This window comes from Coregonus lavaretus (genome assembly GCF_964263955.1).
Source record: "Coregonus lavaretus genome assembly, contig: HAP1_SCAFFOLD_755, whole genome shotgun sequence".
Classification (NCBI taxonomy): Eukaryota; Metazoa; Chordata; class Actinopteri; order Salmoniformes; family Salmonidae; genus Coregonus; species Coregonus lavaretus.
The window spans coordinates 21,049-27,141 of record NW_028162225.1 but is presented as its reverse complement, the minus strand read 5'-3'; the positions used below and the strand labels follow the sequence as shown (position 1 = coordinate 27,141).

General features: G+C 46.9%; 1 pseudogene across 1 annotated transcript; it reads right to left on the bottom strand.

Annotated features, from left to right (window-relative positions):
* Positions 1-2,663: 2,663 nt before the first annotated feature.
* Positions 2,664-3,541, bottom strand: LOC311119442 (annotated as a pseudogene). The gene is made up of 2 exons: positions 2,830-3,541; positions 2,664-2,718 (listed from the first exon to the last, which is right to left on the bottom strand). The product of its transcript is annotated as an uncharacterized misc_RNA (transcript).
* Between the last annotated feature and the right edge of the window lie 2,552 nt (positions 3,542-6,093).

Genomic DNA, 6,093 nt, shown 5'->3' with positions numbered 1-6,093 from the left:
TATCACATATATTATCAAGCATTTCACACACATTATCCAGATAATGACTGTTAGCACTTGGTGGTCTATAGCAGCTTCCCACCAGAATGGGCTTTGGGTGAGGCAGGTGAACCTGTAGCCATATTACTTCAACAGTATTTAACATGAGATCCTCTCTAAGCTTTACAGGAATGTGGTTCTGAATATAAACAGCAACACCTCCACCACTGGCATTTCTGTCTTTTCTGTAAATGTTATAACCATGTATTGCTACCAATGTATCTTCAAAGGTATTATCTAAGTGAGTTTCAGAGATTGTCAGAATATGAATGTAATCTGTTACTAGCAAATTATTAATTTCATGAACCTTGTTTCTTAAACTACATATGTTTATGTGGGCTATTTTTAACACTTTTCTGGTATGATCAGATTAAAAAAGACAGGCAAGAGACAGGCTTAGGAAAGGAAGGATATCAGCAAGCTTAGCCAAGAGATGTGCTTGAAAGGAGAAGAGTTCAGGGTTAATCAGGAGCATCATTCACATTACATTAAAAAAATATATATTACATTTACGTCATTTAGCAGACGCTCTTATCCAGAGCGACTTAGAAATTGGTGCATTCACCTTATAGCCAGTGGGATAACCACTTTACTTTTTTTTTTTTTTTTTTTTTCTTTCTTTGGGGTGGGGTAAGGGGGGGTAGAAGGATTACTTTATCCTATCCCAGTTATTCCTTAAAGAGGTGGGGTTTCAAGTGTCTCCGGAAGGTGGTGAGTGACTCCGCTGTCCTGGCGTCGTGAGGGAGCTTGTTCCACCATTGGGGTGCCAGAGCAGTGAACAGTTTTGACTGGGCTGAGCGGGAACTGTGTTTCCGCAGAGGTCGGGGGGCCAGCAGGCCAGAGGTGGATGAACGCAATGCCCTCGTTTGGGTGTAGGGACTGATCAGAGCCTGAAGGTACGGAGGTGCCGTTCCCCTCACAGCTCTGTAGGCAAGCACCATGGTCTTGTAGCAGATGCGAGCTTCAACTGGAAGCCAGTGGAGTGTGCGGAGGAGGGGGGTGACGTGGGAGAACTTGGGAAGGTTGAACACCAGGGGCGGCATTCTGGATGAGTTGTAACGTCATCCTGGTTAGAGAGGAGCATGAGGATGGGGCTGCAGTATGTTAGACATAAACAAGAGGACGGAGCTGCAATAAGGCTATATGAGTGCGGCTTGTTTGTTGATCTGGGGAACGGCCTGCTGGCAGCCAGTCCTGACAGACTGGTGAAGGATGAGTCCTGTGTGGATTAACCTTACGGACTGGTGGAGGTGAAATGTCTCTACTCCTGCAGAGACCTGTCCCCAGTACAGGCAGTTCAGGTCAATGGCAGTAAGCAGTCATTTCCTCTGCATGAAGTCCATACCATTGTTTGCATTAAAAAGAAAACTCCCACTACTATCAATTACAGAGGCAGTTGGCAGTAACCCAGTGAAGGTGGTGTGCAGATGGCAGTAACCCAGTGAAGGTGGTGTGCAGATGGCAGTAACCCAGTGAAGGTGGTGTGCAGATGGCAGTAACCCAGTGAAGGTGGTGTGCAGATGGCAGTAACCCAGTGAAGGTGGTGTGCAGATGGCAGTAACCCAGTGAAGGTGGTGTGCAGATGGCAGTAACCCAGTGAAGGTGGTGTGCAGATGGCAGTAACCCAGTGAAGGTGGTGTGCAGATGGCAGTAACCCAGTGAAGGTGGTGTGCAGATGTCAGTAACCCAGTGAAGGTGGTGTGCAGATGTCAGTAACCCAGTGAAGGTGGTGTGCAGATGGCAGTAACCCAGTGAAGGTGGTGTGCAGATGGCAGTAACCCAGTGAAGGTGGTGTGCAGATGGCAGTAACCCAGTGAAGGTGGTGTGCAGATGGCAGTAACCCAGTGAAGGTGGTGTGCAGATGGCAGTAACCCAGTGAAGGTTGTGTGCAGATGGCAGTAACCCAGTGAAGGTGGTGTGCAGATGGCAGTAACCCAGTGAAGGTGGTGTGCAGATGGCAGTAACCCAGTGAAGGTGGTGTGCAGATGGCAGTAACCCATTGAAGGTCATGTCAGTTTGTGGTGTTCACATTCTGTAGAGGGTGTGCTAGTTGTCTGGGTGATGTTTGATCCCATCTTTCGGGGAAAACTGAAAAGGAAACTGTTAACCTTCCACAGTGACATTGTTCCTGCACTAGCGAGTAGATATTATAGCATTTTTAGTTTCTCTGGTAAATAATTTATATTGTGTTCCTTGAATGTATTCTTTTTAGCATTTTTCAGAATTACCTAGCTAGCTACCTTACAATTTTTTTATTACTCAAATTGTTTGAATTACCCTCTGCCTGGCCTTTGTAGTGAACTAACTAACCTTCGTTAGGTCTCTTCGTCTATCAGAATTAAGCTAGCCCGAGTCTAGGGCTAGTAGACAATGTGCCAAACTAGTCTGAGACAGCAGTGAAGTTTTAACTTTACAAACATCGATTTAGGACCTGAATGTAGAAATCGTGCTCTACTGGCCAGTCCTTATGTTACATCCCTGTATGTCAATTTCAGACGATCCTCCTATCACTAGGATTTTTGATGTGCAGATAGACCAAAGCCCCTCCTATTTTATCGTTACTATAGTCAAGTCTGTGGGTTATGGTATTTAAATATAGATGTTACCATTTTAGTAATCAACCTTTAAGACGGGCGGACCGGAAACCCAGTGACAACACAGTTCTGCATCTGCCATTTTCTGGTGGGAAAGAGAAATGGTCCTGTATTTTTCAGAAAAGGTAGCTCATCCACCATGGCAGAAGAGGAAGATCCAGACTCATCCACCATGGCAGAAGAGGAAGATCCAGACTCATCCACCATGACAGAAGAGGAAGATCCAGACTCATCCACCATGGCAGAAGAGGAAGATCCAGACTCATCCACCATGACAGAAGAGGAAGATCCAGACTCATCCACCATGACAGAAGAGGAAGATTGACTCATCCACCATGACAGAAGAGGAATATTGACTCATCCACCATGACAGAAGAGGAAGATCCAGACTCATCCACCATGACAGAAGAGGAAGATTGACTCATCCACCATGACAGAAGAGGAAGATCCAGACTCATCCACCATGACAGAAGAGGAATATTGACTCATCCACCATGACAGAAGAGGAAGATCCAGACTCATCCACCATGACAGAAGAGGAATATTGACTCATCCACCATGACAGAAGAGGAAGATCCAGACTCATCCACCATGACAGAAGAGGAAGATCCAGACTCATCCACCATGACAGAAGAGGAATATTGACTCATCCACCATGACAGAAGAGGAAGATCCAGACTCATCCACCATGACAGAAGAGGCAGATCCAGACTCATCCACCATGGCAGAAGAGGAAGATCCAGACTCATCCACCATGACAGAAGAGGAAGATCCAGACTCATCCACCATGACAGAAGAGGAAGATCCAGACTCATCCACCATGACAGAAGAGGAAGATTGACTCATCCACCATGACAGAAAAGTAAGATTGACTCATCCACCATGACAGAAGAGGAAAATTGACTCATCCACCATGACAGAAGAGGAAGATCCAGGCCCCTCAGCCACTGAAGAATGTAGGAGGCTGCTGTCTGCACAGTTGCAGAATGTTCTCACTGAGGTGCATCTTGAGGAAACATTAGTGCAGTTGAAGATTCTACAGGAGAATCAGCTGTATACCTGCAACAGGTATTCAGCATCACAGCTGTCTGATAAAGTACATAGGATGGAAACAGGACTTCCGGACAAAGACATATTCAACATCGTTGTTGAATACTTGGAACGTTACATGGACTGCGTTTTCTACTTTGCCAAGTGGAGGGTCGAGATGCTGTCATTTGAGGATCAAGTGTTTATGGCGCTTATGAAGGTGGGTCACTGCTACACCAACTTGCACCTGGCTCAACTATTCCATTGTAGTGCAAGCACTGTCAGCAATGTTACCATTGCTTTCATTCACGTGATCCACAAGCTTTTTTTCATTAGCCTCATGAAGACTGTTCCAAGTCGGAAGAAGAACCAAACGTGCTTGCCTGCGTCTTTTCCGGCGTCCAGCAGAAACTGCAGGATGGTCACTGACTGTACTGACATAGAAGTTGCTACTCCAAGTCCGATGGATCTGAAGCAGCAAACCTACTGTACAGTTCAATGCACTCCTTCAAGCTACTCCTGGGAGTTGCACCTAATCCTGTGATAACATACTGCAGTGATCTGTATCCAGGATCTGTGTCAGACAAAGCCATTGTCCAGAAGTCAGGGTTTGAGAAGATGTTCATGTCTGGAGACATGATTTTGGCAGACAAAGGCTTCTTGATCCAGAGCTTGATGCCTGCAGGAGTCACTGTGAACGTTCCTCCATTCCTGAACCACAGAGATGGCATCTCACAAAAGACATAGCGACAAACTGTGCGTTGATATACACTGCTAAAAAAAATAAAGGGAACACTAAAATAACACATCCTAGATCTGAATGAATGAAATAATCTTATTAAATACTTTTTTCTTTACATAGTTGAATGTGCTGACAACAAAATCACACAAAAATTATCAATGGAAATCAAATGTATCAACCCATGGAGGTCTGGATTTGGAGTCACCCTCAAAATTAAATTGGAAAACCACACTACAGGCTAATCCAACTTTGATGTAATGTCCTTAAAACAAGTCAAACTGAGGCTCAGTAGTGTGTGTGGCCTCCACGTGCCTGTATGACCTCCCTACAACGCCTGGGCATGCTCCTGATGAGGTGGCGGATGGTCTCCTGAGGGATCTCCTCCCAGACCTGGACTAAAGCATCCGCCAACGTCTGGACAGTCTGTGGTGCAATGTGGCGTTGGTGGATGGAGCGAGACATGATGTCCCAGATGTGCTCAATTGGATTCAGGTCTGGGGAACGGGCGGGCCAGTCCATAGCATCAATGCCTTCCTCTTGCAGGAACTGCTGACACACTCCAGCCACTTGAGGTCTAGCATTGTCTTGGATTAGCAGGAACCCAGGGCCAACCACACCAGCATATGGTCTCACAAGGGGTCTGAGGATCTCATCTCGGTACCTAATGGCAGTCAGGCTACCTCTGGCGAGCACATGGAGGGCTGTGCGGCCCCCCAAAGAAATGCCACCCCACACCATGACTGACCCACCGCCAAACCGGTCATGCTGGAGGATGTTGCAGGCAGCAGAACGTTCTCCACGGCGTCTCCAGACTCTGTCTCGTCTGTCACGTGCTCAGTGTGAACCTGCTTTCATCTGTGAAGAGCACAGGGCGCCAGTGGCGAATTTGCCAATCTTGGTGTTCTCTGGCAAATGCCAAACATCCTGCACGGTGTTGGGCTGTAAGCACAACCCCCACCTGTGGACATCGGGCCCTCATACCACCCTCATGGAGTCTGTTTCTGACCGTTTGAGCAGACACATGCACATTTATGGCCTGCTGGAGGTCATTTTGCAGGGCTCTGGCAGTGCTCCTCCTGCTCCTCCTTACACAAAGGCAGAGGTAGCAGTCCTGCTGCTGGGTTGTTGCCCTCCTACGGCCTCCTCCACGTCTCCTGATGCACTGGCCTGTCTCCTGGTAGCGTCTCCATGCTCTGGACACTACGCTGACAGACACAGCAAACCTTCTTGCCACAGCTCGCATTGATGTGCCATCCTGGATGAGCTGCACTACCTGAGCCACTTGTGTGGGTTGTAGACTCCGTCTCATGCTACCACTAGAGTGAAAGCACCGCCAGCATTCAAAAGTGACCAAAACATCAGCCAGGAAGCATAGGAACTGAGAAGTGGTCTGTGGTCACCACCTGCAAAACCAGTCCTTTATTGGAGGTGTCTTGCTAATTGCCTATAATTTCCACCTGTTGTCTATTCCATTTGCACAACAGCATGTTAAATGTATTGTCAATCAGTGTTGCTTCCTAAGTGGACAGTTTGATTTCACAGAAGTGTGATTGACTTGGAGTTACATTGTGTTGTTTAAGTGTTCCCTTTATTTTTTTGAGCAGTGTAGTAATGTGCTGGTGCAGACTTACAGTGCTTATAAACCTCCAAGACTCATCAGAGAAGTTGAGCTGTTGATTGGGAAACCAG